The 14,496-nt window shown below is 35.1% G+C and overlaps 1 protein-coding gene across 10 annotated transcripts in view; it reads left to right on the forward strand.

Annotated features, from left to right (window-relative positions):
* The first annotated feature begins 286 nt into the window (after positions 1-286).
* Positions 287-14,496, forward strand: part of tenm3 (teneurin transmembrane protein 3) — a 404,304-nt gene continuing 390,094 nt past the window's right edge. For 8 of the 10 annotated variants that reach the window (XM_032562226.1, XM_032562229.1, XM_032562231.1 and 5 more), the window contains exon 1: positions 288-979. The gene's annotated coding sequence lies outside the window, so the exon portion shown is untranslated. Of the gene's footprint in view, positions 980-14,496 lie in introns of all 10 variants that reach the window. The other 2 variants (XM_032562228.1, XM_032562235.1) reach the window with 2 other exon arrangements.

The following is a 14,496-nucleotide window of genomic DNA, read 5'->3' on the forward strand; positions in this document are numbered from 1 at the left end:
TGCTTGCGTGTATTTATGTATGCACACCTATGTTGACCTACACCTGCCAAAACAGTTTTGGCATCTGCTGCTCGCACCTCCTTCGTCACCTGTCATAGTCAGAGCTCACAGTTCAAAGTCATTGCTGACCCCTTAGCCACCCTACAACCATCTCCATCCACGAACACGCTCGCTCGCTCGCTCAACCGCGCACCGGTTAAGACGTCAGGATTGGACGCAGCAGGGGATCCCCAGCACACCGTTACCGAGTCGCGCAGCGCATCATCATCCTTCACCGGGAGGAGGAGAGCTCGCGCCGGCTCCCAGTTGAGCGCGAGCGCCAGAACACAGGACACTGTAGTTTCTCACTTCGAGCACAGCTCGCGCTCTAACTCTCCCCCTTCTGCCTTCTGAGTCTTTTGCTCTTTGTACTGCGAAAGCCTAAGTGCAGAAGGTGCTGCGCGACCGGTTTTTTGGAAGGAAAAATAGGGAGCAGAGGAAATAAAAAAGGAGGTTTCACCTTCTTGGTCCCGAGAAGAAACAATATGGAAGAGCTGTCTTCTCTATGTTAGTTTTATCGCCACTTGGACAGACGAACCGTGCGTCTGCCCTTCTAAGCGGCACTTTGTTCACGTGCGTCCTTATACCTGCGCGCGCCTCGCTGCCTTGGACGTTGGTTTTTAAAACAAACATAGATACAGTTAAAAACAATGATGGAAGAGAGGAGCGTGCTCGTTTTTTCTTCTTTTTTTCATTTTTCCTAGCTGAGAGTAATGTGTCCAGAAGCGCAATAAAAGTGGCGGAAAAGGCGACCCAGCGCGGAGATTTTCCTCAATGTTCATTTTGGTTTTATTCATTTATGTATTTTTGTTTGTTTGTTAATCTTTTGTTGAACTGCTAAGAGAAACGGCAGCTGGCTGAAGTGGAGAGAGTTGGTTCGTGTTTAAAAGTGGAATAGAAGAAGCGGCTGTGGTCGGAGGACTCCCGCACCAACTGGCAGGTAGGAGCGCACTGATACACATGAGGGGGGGGGGGAAAAGAAAACTAGAAGAAAGCCCATTTGACATTACAGTTTCCAGGATGTAATTGCGGCTTATTTATTTAAATTACGATTGCATCCTTTAGAGTTAACCCCACGTTACCTTTTTCCATGAAAGATAGTTGCCGTTCTTTAACATCCAAATACTTTGGTCACAGATGTTGACATAACACCGGAGGAAAAATGAAATCGTGTGACGTGGTCAGCATAATTATGACCTTTTAGGTTTTACCGTGTTCCACATTGTAAGGAGCAATAAAGACAGCGGAGCCTCCTCCAAAAGTTTTCAGGTTTTTTTGTTTGTTTGTTTTTTTCAATTTCTTGATTGAAGTGCTCTGAAGTTTCCCCCAAAATGTTGGAAATTAGGTGTCTTATTTTAATTAAATGATTTTACGACCAAGAACCACTTTAAAACTTTGGCATGGAAAGCATGCCAATCTTATGTCCATTGCTTCAGTCTCCTCCTCTAAGACTCTCGCAATTTATTTTTGTCACAAAAAGCAGACACAAAAACAAAATTAAAGCTAAGCATATTTCACAGTTGGTATTGTCATTTTAAATTAAGCCTCAGTAAAAATAAAGCAGTTTTCATTTACTTTGAGGAGAGAAAGTTCTTGGAGGTTTTGTGTGTGTGAGTACGGTGTGTGAAGGAGTGGAAGGTTAAAATGGCAAACCACAGAAAATGTATAACAGCATGAAAGACTCTGAGTGCCTTTGCCTCTGCTGGCATGTCACATATCCCTTCTCTCTTACTCTATTTGCCCCTGACTTTCAAAGATGGTGTAGTCTATACCTTCCGCACTATTCATGGAAAATGTACATTTTTGTATTGATCTGCTGCTTTACCTTCTCCTAACATCAATTTGGTATTTTATCCAGAGACCCCTCATTTCTCTGGGGTTTTAGGTAAAGGGGTTTTTATTTTTACTTAGGTGCATCCCTCTTAGAAATGGCATCATTTATGCTTAGTTACTCACTATGGTGTGTTTGACAGAAAGAAATCTTGAGGACTTTGTAGCTTTTCAGATTTTTACTTTGATGCAAATAATCCAAAGTCCTAATTGTTCCTATGATTGTGTTTGATCTGCCCCATGAGTGTGAGTGATGAATTCATGAGGAAGTTCAGTTGTTTACCTCTTTACTTCACACGAATGATGAAAAACGGTGAAATGGCTCCTGCGGCCCACTTTTAAGCAACTAAAAATGAGATAATGTGGTCATTGGGAATTTTGCATGTGTTTCAAGTTGCATTCGTGTCTGGATTGGTTCAGTGTGAAGTGGTGAAAATAAAATAGACACTTCAAAAAATGCCCAATTAAGGGGTGCTATCTAATAATTCAGTTATCACCTTTAGCATCCATTTTATAGTTCAATGATATTGCATCATTTGTTAATTTATTATTATTATTATTTTAAATCTAGGTATATCATAATAAAGCCAACTTTACTTCAGCTGATTTATTTTTATAGTTCAGTGGGCTAATAATGAATTCTGAGCGATACAATATATATCAACTGTAAAAACAAAATAAAGAGAATCAATTTACCTTTATCAGATGCCTTCGTATATGAAAAGCTTCTTGCCGAAACTGCATTTCTTACTTGCTTTTAAAAGAACATTTTCAGCTCTTTTGACTGCTTTTTTTTTTTTTTTTTTTTTGCTATTAATGTTTTTTTCTCTGCTCATGCTGTACAAATAGATATTTTTCTGTACCAGGCCAGTTTTTTTTTTTCAAATAGTTTTTCTTCAGTATGTTTTGTAAAATCAGACTTGAAAAGTCCCCAGATTTGGCAGTGCTCAATTCATGGCCATGTTTCCACATCACATTGGGGTTCAGAAAATCTTAAACAGAACCAAAGATAGGAGTTCAAACTTTTTCTCACCCATTTACTTTAAGTTTGAATAAAAATTGTATTTCCCAGGTTGATATGTTTGTAGCATTCATCTCGCCCTAACTAAAATAAAACAGACAGGTTTCTTTTCCGTGCATATTCTTTTTCCACATTTTAATGTTGCCTTTATGATAAATGCTACAGAAATAAACAATAATGCATTTGAAAGATGTCAGTAGGATTAATAGTTTTTAAATGTGTGAGATAAGGCCAGAGGTCAGATGAGGTCGGAGATTGATTTGTTAGATGCAGTTTGCAGTTTATGCCAATAGATGTCCTGGTATCCTTTGCACTGAACCCTAAAAGTGTTTCAGTCACTCAAATGAGAGCGCAGTACCATTACTGCTCACTCCCAGTTGTGTATTCCTTTCCTCCCTGCACCTGCAAATATGCAGCTATTCACAGAATAGTTCAGCTGATTTTTTGGTTTTTTTACCTTCCTTACTGTGTATTTTCCCTAATGTGGTCCGTGGTCATTATTTTCACTTCACAGTTGACTGACCTGCCCACAGGATATTTCTGGATGTTCTGCACACAGTAAAGTTAGTTTGCATGTTCTGCCATACAGGATTTCTTAACATAGTGTGTATGGAAAGTGTGTGTTTTAGACCTGTGTCCTTGTTGTCACACAAAATATGGTAATTGTTCCACACTTGCTTCGGGAATTTAATACAACTTTTTTGCTTCTGCAAAGTAAGACTGCTGCTATTTTTGCTGCGTTGATAGAAATTAGACAATTATCAACTTGACCATTTTTCTTACTAAACTGGTGACATATTCAAACATATTTATTCAGACATAAAATATTTGAAACAGGCAAAAAAAAATGAACCAACAAATTTAAATGAATGAATGAGTGAATAATCTAACACGTAAAACTGGAAATCAGTGACTTTTATTTTTTTATAAATCTAAATACATGTTAAACACAGATGCAATTTTAACATTGGTTTTGTTGTAATGTATTGAGTCTTTCTGAGTAGCATAGCGTGATTTATAAGGAAATGATAAATTAATGTATGGTACCTTCTTCTGTTTAGTTTTATGTAAATGAGGAGCTTTGTGTAATCATATAAGTAACTTGCTTTTGTTGATTTGTGACAGGAAGATAATTCTTTGTAACCTGATCCTGTGTCAAGTGTGTGTCGAGTGTGTGATGTGTGTGTGATGTGCGTGTGGGTGCTGGTGTTAATTTTCTCTAAATATTTTTAAGAGAATACATAGTTATAATACTACATTTTGTTTTTTTTTACCTTCCTTACTATGTATTTTCCCTAATGTGGTCCAAAAGAAGAAAAAAGAAAAAAAAAATCATGTACAGACTTTATGCAAGTAATTATCAAGTGAGAATTTTAAAAAAAAAAGCCTAACATTAGAAATCAACATCTGCATAAATCAGAAAAGGGCCCACAGAGATGTATTATTGCCTGTTAATTTTTTGTGTGCTATAAAATGCTTCACAACATGTCTTATTTACCTGTGCACACTAAAAAACCCAAAAGGCATTCAATTTAAGCAGCCCTTTTTTCCTACAATTGTACATTTGCTTCCAGTTGGAATCGCTGTATATGTACAGTCCTATCTCCTACTCCATGACCTCTGTCCCCATCAGACTGTAAAGCTCTCAGTGTGTACGTGTCTCTGTGCCTGGGTTTGTTTACAGTTTTGTTAGTAATATAGTGGTTTGGTATTTGTAATGCTTCTGTATTCTTTTTAATTTGTTGCTTTGTTTTAACTAATTACAATTTTTAAACTGAGCATTTACCGACTTCTTCCTGTGTGTGTTTGAAGTGAAAGAGAGATTTGTGCATCATTTACACTTTAACCAGGGATCATTCACCTTGAAGAGCGTGATAAAAGCAGCGCAGCGCTGCATTAGAGGACCACATTTGTGCCAGTGAGTGTGTTTGAATCTTTACTTGAAATTTAGTAGAAACACAATGTTTGACCTTTCTCACAATTTGTTCAGAAGCAGATCGCTGAAACAAAATTAATCCACTACAGCTTTTTATTCTGTTATACTCACAGTTAGGTTATGTGTTGTTATTAAGCAATTAGATACTCTGTTCAGTTAGCTAAAGGAAACTCCCCAGATTTTTTAGCTCTGCATCCATGAAGGGAAGGAATTAAACTTATGTGAAACCTGTGGAGAGAATATATAATATATGTATTGGGTATGTGTGTGGATACATGGATTACAATTTACAAAGCTCCTAGACACTGTTCATATTAAAACAGTATGAATTCAATTTAGAAAGACAAAATTTAGCTTCAGTTGGCTGTCAGGTGTAGAAAAATTGTGAAAAAAGCAATCAACACAGATTAAATGTACTCAAATTAAAGGTTCAGTTTTTCTACATTTTTCTTTCCAATATTAACGTTTCGTGAAAGAAGATACATTTATTTTTCAAATCTTTAACAAATGTATTGTTCATTACGGTGGACACTAATAATAAGTTGCAGCTTGTAAAATCTAAACATTTTTATGTTTTTAAGAAGGCATCTCATAATTCAGTCATAGTTCTGAAAAGAAAATTAATTTGATTCGTGGACTGCTGTCCACAGAGTCCTGACCATAACCCCATGAAGAAGTTTTACTGAAGACGGCTTTACACAGCAGTCTGACCGTCTTTTCATTGACACCAGATTGAGGGGAATACATGCTGTCTTCAGAGCTAAATATGATAAAGCAATGTAATGATGTTTTTGTTTTCCAATCTTAATCTTCACAAGGTTTGTCAGACAAACTGTAATTTGGTTTTGTATATCTAGCAATAAATTTTTGACATATCTTTGAATATCAGATTGGCAGTAAGCTTTCTTTCTCATTACATTGAAACCAATATTGGAAATTGTACTTAGTCTGAACCATGGGTAATTTAAATGGCTAATAAGCTTCCTAAAATGAACAAACAAATAATATGCAGAAATTAGGAGTAGATAACAGTATGTTACAGATTTAGCTATTTTCCTTACAAAAAGCATGTATGCTTTTTATTGCATTTAATTTGAATGTGGTATATTGGAATGTGGTATATTGTACACTGTCATCATCCTTTGTTTTTTTTATTAAATCCCCAGTACATTCTACATTGTGACCCGATTTAACCTTTAGCGCATGTCCCAGGATTTTCCATCTGCTCCTCAGTTGTCTGTGTTATCGCCTCGGACCACTCCAAGTGGCTCCAAGCTGTGGCGCCCTTTCTTTTTTGTTCTTCACCCCAACAACTTAAGCAGGTCTGTCCTGTTTTGTTTTTCTTACATAAGTCCCCGATTGGGTTTTAAAATGGAATGCTAGCTTTCTGTTTACATCATAATGCAAATTTTAAAATAAACCTTACCAAGAATCTCAACACACGTCGCCTTTGCTGTTTGAAATTTGACTGCTACAGCTGGCTGCTCCGAAATGCAATTTTTGTTCTGTCACAGGATTGGTACACGGCAGAGTTCTTAGAGGCTGAGCCCTTTTTTCAACACGTTTTGTAACTACACAACGACGAGTACTGCTACATTTAAAAATAAGCACTGTTTCGTCTTCCCATCTTTCTTAGGTTTACATTTTTGCATTGCAGCAACTATTGTGAAAGCTTCACATGAACGTCTAGAAATGACTGGAAACAAATTCAAGCAAAGAAAATAGTCTTGATGTGCACACACGTTGGAAAATAGGGACAAGAAATGTTATGAAAAAACATAGCTTTTTTAGATACTTTGAATTCTTCTGGTTAATGTAAAATGTTAGCTTTTGTTTTTCTACCAGATATGTAAACCATTTGAGTCGTCTTATGCTGTAGTTGTCCATATGACAAAAGCAAAAGGAGAAAACAAATCTGCTTTAGTTTTTTGGGAATTGAAATCTTGGAATGTAAATCCCGGCTCGCCATCTTTATTTGATTCCTTTCTTCTGTTTAATTATTTAAAAATTATCATCATAATTTATATCATTTTGGGTTTTAAGATTTCTGAAAATCAAAAATGATACAATTTTTATGTGAGATGAACATAAGACAAAATAAGTTGAAGTTTAACATCTGAACATTTATGGACTTTTATTGTATTTTTTTTCTGTTATCAGTATTTTGTTTCTGTTCTAAGTAATTGTTGTTGGGGTTTTTTTTGAGTAGGTGAAAGTGCTTAAGATAGTCTCAAGTGTTTAAAAAAACAAAGTGGTTTACATGCATCTGCATTTCTTTCATGATAAGATTGCCTGCATAGCTGTACTGGATCTTGCATATTGGCAGAATACTACAAAAAGGAGTTCTTATATGTTAAAGATGAATACTTTTCTTTTATTAAAGAGTGTTAAAAGCAGAAAGTTGAGTACATTTTACATATAATTGACATTTTCTTCTGCATTTCTGAACATTCATGTACTACAGATGCAGATTCTGAGGTTTCTGTCAAGGATGATTGAAAAGACTCATTTAATCTGTATGATCCCTGTTGGGATATTCAGTGCGTAGGGCTCTCCTTTTTCTTTGTGTGTGTGTGTGTGTGTGTAAATTAAACTGAAATGAATTTATAAGAATATTTCTGAAAACATCCCTGATGCATACTGTATACAGACTGCAGTTTCAAGAGGATAGTGAATTATTCAAAGTCAGCCATTGAAATAAACAACTTGATAAAGATTGTATACAGGATATATTTACAAATCAAAATCCTTGAAAATTTGTACGCTTATGAAAACAGACAATTTGAAATGTGCTTAGCTTGTGCCTGGCCATAGAAGCAATACATTGATGATTATTTATTTGAATAAATTAAACACAGTGGAAACAACCAGAACGTTTTAGTTTGCTGCAAAGCCCATCTCTTGCATGTGCCTAGTATTAGACATTACTTGTCTGGTATTAGACACAGACAAGTAGTTATGTTCTTCTATAAATCACACACAATCATCCTCTTTCAGAATTTTGTTCAGCCCTCACAGATAATCAGCAGACACACCTCTAATTTCCTCCTCTAATTCCAGTGCTTTGGACAGTGTGAGGTTCCTCCTAGTGGCAATATTTGGTACTAGAGCAACTAAGCAGTATATGTTTATGTAAGATGCACATTAATTGGCCTAAAGATGGCCATTTATTTTACTTTCATAAAATGTACAATATTTGTCATTACTTAAATGTTAATTTTACTGATTCACAATTTCATGGTAAAGAAAATGAAAATGAAATCACTTTTTGTTCATATATATATGTGTGTGGGGGGGTGCGTGTGTGTGTGTGTGTGTGTGTATATATATATATATATATATATATATATATATATATATATATATATATATATATATAATTTTTTAAAAAGCCCAAAATGAAATGCTGAGCATCCACAAGGTCTGCTGAGAGAGAAAAAAAAAGTTAATTGTTTTGTGAAACAATATTTACTTGTTTTTCTACATGGAGGTTCTCAATCTGATTTTTAGTTCAAGGTTGAAAATTGTTATTGTGATCATATTTATATTCACTTTTGCAGATGAACTGTTTTATCCTTGACTTAAGTTTTAGGGATGCATGAATACATATTGAATGAGCGAAACAAAGCCCTGTTCAAGCTGAGGCGCTTGTTAAACAATAGGCAATGTATTTGATTCTCAAAAATGCTAGACTATGATATTATTTTAAATTTAATTTTAGTTCAAACTATTACTTTTTGTTATTGTCATTATTTCAGATAGTTTTAAGTTTTCCAGTTTTATCAATTAGGGTGTCAGGAAATGCAGTGTGATCGCTGCGATAGGTCCATGTTCACATGTAGTGAGAGAGCCTACTACGTATTGCAACCTCACTAAATTTATATGATTATTTTAGTAACAATAATGTGTTAATAGTATAAATTCTAACCTACCCATTTTACATTTACATTTTAATTATCGTGTACTGAATCTAATGATAAATGAACACCATTTAATCATTAAAAAATCTTCCCAAAATATAATAAATGTTAGTACATTTAAATGTTAAAAAATTAAAAAGGAATATTTAGGACACTGGAGTCTCCTGTATCTGTGTGTTACAGACAACAAACCTCTGCAGCCCTCATGTAGTTTTAAGCTGTGAAATCCATTATTTTACGAAATACACTTATTCAGTTCTAACCATATTTATTAAACCAAAAAATATGTAATTATTGAGTGAATGAAAAGAGTCCAATAATTCAATAGCCTAATTTATCCACGTGCTGTTATTCAGGTTTCACAAATATAACAAGGCTGTTGTTCAACCCGAACATTGAATCATTTTATAAGGTGTTTAAAAGCATTTCAATGTTTTTTTCCAAAACAAAGAATCTCATGTTTTTTTTTACAATTGAATAAAATAAAATCTTCCAGTTGAACTCACATACAAAATTCCTGCAAACATTAAATCATTATGCAGACATTCATAATTATCAATAGCTTTATTAATCTTTATTTCCTAACTCTTTCCTTGACATCTTTATTGAAATATTTTGCATGTCAGGATTTTTCTGTTTAGCTCCCATTCCTGCATATCTCAGTTTGCACTGTTTTACCCAAAAAGTGAGCAATGTTTATTTTTTTTCCTCAGAAAATATCTGATACGGCATACGTAGCAAGAAAGCACTCAAAAAACTCTAATCTCAATTTATTTAAATGTTAAAAAAACTGGTTCTCACTAACTTGGTGCTAATTCATCATTCTGATGTTACTCTTCACTAGAAGTGGTTGTCATGTGTATGCTTGCTCCACCAGTCAACCACGTGCTGACAAAACTCGTAGAAAAATTGTTCTCCCAATTCCTAAAATTTGCTAGGCCTTATTCCTTTTTTTTTCTTTTTGGAAGTCGGTGTTTCAGCCAATTTTTTTGCTATTGTGAAAAAATTGCTTGCCAGCAGTCTCAGTACCATGGTGAGCATGGAAGCCTGACTGAACGATGCTTACAAAGCATTCTGTATTGCAAGTTGCACAGATTTGTTTTGTTGTAAAATGATGCAGATGAGCAAATTTTACACAAAATGTGTTTTTGTTCTAAGTCTGTTTGCACCCAAAGTGTTCGCGCACTAACAAAGCTGAATGAAAACATATTGTTTACTAAAGGCTGCTGGTGCTTTTGCAGGTATGAAATGGAGAGGTGCACCATGGGATGTTTGGTACTGACCACCATTCCATCCCATCAATGCAGAAATTCTACCTCTTCTGTTTCTGCCATTTTGAACTTAAACTGATACATGCCATGTTGGTTTTAGGGATGCAAGTTATTGATTTATGAGTTAATTTAAAATTGACTGATCTTATTGACGGACTAATAGTTATATGATAAGTGACCATTTTATATAAACCTAAGTTTTATGTTATATTAAGAGGGTTGATTGTCTTTCCATAAAATAAAGAGCTAAATTTTTCATAAAATGCTGAATTTCAAAAAGAAGGATTTTACCATTTTTTTGTCAGTTTTATGACATGTTGACTGAATAAAGAGAAATTTATGATTTTCTCACATTAATAAATTAAACATATTTATAAAATATAAGACATGAATCTCTTAGGTTGCTGAATAGAAAGCTTAAATATGTGAAACACTTAATTCTCCATGAACAGAGAGATGTTCACACACTGTTCATGAGGGGAGACAAAGATTTTACTTGCCATCTCGTCTCAAAGAAGTAGACAGAAACTGTGATATAATTCTCTGCTGTCAGCACAGTGTCCAATCAGTTGTGAGAACGACACTTAGTGCTGTTAGTCGTGCTTCCAATTCTGCTACCTTCCAGTTGTAGTGCCCCTCTAAACAGGTAGTTATGAATCCTCTCAGAGGAATGTTTTAATCCATTAACTCATGAAGACCATCACCATCAACCTTGCTTAATGGCATCATGTCTTTTTCAATTGTGTTACAATTTCTGCCATAATGCCCTACGTTTTTCTGTCATTGCATCCTTCCATTTGAAGCACATCAGTCATTTTTGGTTAAGAAGTTGATGCTGCTCCATCATGCAGCCACCTGAATGAATGTTATTAAGGTGAAACTTAAGGAGCTTGTCAAGTGTTTATATTTTGAAACAGGATTGCATAGGATGCATTTTCCATGCCACAACGAACACTACTTGGACCGTTTCTCTTTCCTGTTCAGGGATGGCCCTGCCATCTTTATTTCTGTAACATCTTGCTCCGCCTTAGGATGAAAAGCAGTGCTCTCTTCTGGGTGGTGGGCACATTACAACGCTGACAGAAGGTGTAAGCTGTCTAAGCATTCTTAGACAATCAAATAAAAATAATTTTGATCTCAGCAATATTTTTATAATCAGCAATTATTGCATTTTTAGTTGGTTTCCTCTTTCAATAGGAGCCAAAGCAAATGTCAAAATGTTTTTATAAAATATATCGCAAATGTATATTTTATAGTAAATGTAAGTAATTGTAAACTCTTATTGTAAATATGCTAAAGCATACCTTGAATTGGCAAGTCTTTCTTTCTCCAAAATAGAAATTTTTCAGTAACTCATCCTTACATATTATCTCATTTTATAGGCAGGATATATGGTCACACTGCTCCTGCAAATACCTGGGTTGTGAGCATTATTGGAAAAGGTGAAAATACATTGCAGAAATTTCAGCTCAATAATTAGTCTTGTACGGTTCCAGCCATAACACCCCCAAAAGTGTCTGCATTTCTTTCTTATTAGTGCTCAACTGTAAAACGTTGTTTGTTTAATAAAACTGAATGCAGTTCTTTCTCTGATTATGTTCTGTATTTGGTCTGCATTCCTCAAAGTGAGTCCTCAGCTTTGTAAGCAAAACATCTGCAGAGAGTGTGTGATTTGTTTTGCTGACTGTCATCTGTGTGTATGGGAGAAGAAGTGCAGGAAACAGGGTTGTCAGGGTCATCACACACCTGCGTGTTTGCATGTATTCCAGAAGCAGGAGGATACAGTGCCGCCACTGCTGCACTGTGATGAGGTTGGGGTATCCCGCAGGGACCTATATGATGAACATGTAAATATTTTTTCACCTGAACAGAATGACATTGTGCAAATTTGTGCAAACAAAAGTTTCAATCGTATAAAGAAAAAAATGAAGTCTACACATATTTGGCGGTGCGCTGTAACAAACTTTGTATGCGAAGAAGGTCTTGTTTGTCTTAACAACACAGCTGTAACTAAAGCTTCTGTAGCGCAGATTCACTGTGAATGGTGCATCAAACCTACCAGCACCCCTAATGATGAACGACTGCACACAAAAACACACACATGCACTCAGTTGAACAAACATTACACAACCGGGACTTTGATGATGTTCAGCCATGTTCCTTTAATGTTTTTAGCCAGCTGGTCGAAGCTTCTCTTCTCAGGGATTGTGGTCATTCTTCTCCTTTAATGAAGACATACAGAGATAGAAATGTTTGCACGTGGTCAGCTAGAGAGGGATCCAGACAACCTTCACTGACTGGCCCTCAGACTAAATTTACCCAAGGGCATCATGGTTGGATAGATGCAAAAACCTTAAATTCCTTTTAAGAAACACTCAAACTGGCTCCATGCATAAACTGCATGAACTGCAAGGGATGACAAACAGCTATAGTTTCAAATAGGTCAGCATTCTTATATGGGTTAGGCGTTTGTGTGTGTGCTTGCAACTCATTGCTGGTCCAGGGGACAACTGGCTGAGTTTAGCTCTTTACACTGTTTGGCCCTCATTTGTTGTAGTGGGACATTGTGGAGCGCACATGAAATTGCATATTTAAGCACAAGCACTGTACATAAAAACAAATAATTTTATTTTTGTTTTAGAAATGCTAAATATTGCAGCTTCTACAAGTAAAAATAGAAAATGAAGAAAAAAATGACAGTGTTTCTTGCAACACAACATGGCTCAGTTTTATTTCATGACCTTTTTTGTGTGAAGTTATTAGTGAGCTTCATCTGTTCATCTATTTATTACTTATATTTTTTTTATGTAGCTACTAGCAGTTGTAAAAATACAAATACCAAAATACAGCGTGATACAGTTTCTATAGTATAATGTGGAGCGTCTTTCTTTACTTTGGTCATCTTTTATTTAAACAGAGAAGGGCTGTTAAAAAAAATAAAAAAAGATTAACATCATTCTAAAATTAATATATCATGTTGAAAGGAACCATTCTTGAACTGTGCAAACCCTTTCAAGACCCCTGCAGCTAGATTTCTTCAGCTACACATTTACAGCTAAATTACAGATAATTCATCCCTAAAATAGAATTCACTCTAAAAATTGCTACCTGCTGCGAAGCCATGAGTGGTTTGTGATGGTAATCAATATATATGTTCATTTTTTTTATTTACTTTTTTTCTTTGTTTTTTCTTACTAGTTATTTGATTCATTTTTAATGAAATTTGCTGAAGTAATATGTTTGGTATTTTTAGATACATCTTACCTGCACAACATACTTTTTTCTGCTTGCTTTCTTCTATTTTTCTATTGTCTTTCACACCACCTTCTGTTCATTATTTTTAACATCTGGTCAAAGAAAACTATTTACTCCAGGAACACAATGACATATTATCCAGCAGGTGACAAAGAATCACGAACATCATATAAAGCATTACACTCTTCATAGTTGTCATTACAATATCACAGTCTGCAGTATGAGAACATGAAAGGAATGCTTGCCTACAATATTTTATTGGAAATTATGTTTAAAGTGTCATGCATTCACACTCTGAATATTGAAAATATATTTGACCAGTTGGATGAACAATAGCTGCTTTCACTGTCAATGGCTGATGTATGACTATTTAAGTCTTTACCACTTTATGATGGTAAAGACAGAAATGAATCAGAAAAATAATCAACAACAGTATTTTAGTAATATATTTTTTGATGATGTTTGGTTTTGTTGGTCTGAGTACTTGTACAGTGTATTACCCCATTCATCTGAGCTAAACTGCATACTATGGATAATTTTTACAGCAAATTTTAACAAAATAATGTAAAAAATAAATGGTACATGGGCAAAAAGTAATCTGTTTTATTCAATGCAGCTTTTTATTTAGCAGGTTTGAAACAAAGTAACAAAGGATATTATGCTGAAATTTAAAAATATAGTATTATATCATTACAGTTATTGAATATGTGTAATACAAAAAACACATAAGAACAAATTAAACCTAAAAACATATTTAAGAATGTTGTCTTCTTTAATGCTCTTCTAACGTTCTTTGGTTTATAAAGCCGTTCATGATGTATTATGCTATTCAGCCAAAATACTAAAATGTCCCACAGTGACTCGCACCTTAGTGCATACACACACGTGTGCGCACCCCAGCAGGTGCATGCCTGCACACACACACGCCCACCCCACACACACACGTCTACACAGGGTTTTAGGATAATGTACACGTCAACATTTTTTTCCATCTTGCTAAGAAACTACTTTTTTCTTACAATAACATCCCTAGAGGGTTGGTTGGCATTTTATTCTGGACAACAAATATCTCAGGCACACACGCATGCTGACTCAAGCACATGCAACCATGCAAACCAAACATATACAAGGAACACTTTTGTTGTGACTCTTTTTCGAAGAACGGTTTGTGTACTTTCGAGACGTCTGGTCGGTTGCTTTATTTCAGATTTTGTGACTTTTATC

Source organism: Xiphophorus hellerii, chromosome 5 (assembly GCF_003331165.1).
Source record: "Xiphophorus hellerii strain 12219 chromosome 5, Xiphophorus_hellerii-4.1, whole genome shotgun sequence".
In the NCBI taxonomy this organism is placed as follows: Eukaryota; Metazoa; Chordata; class Actinopteri; order Cyprinodontiformes; family Poeciliidae; genus Xiphophorus; species Xiphophorus hellerii.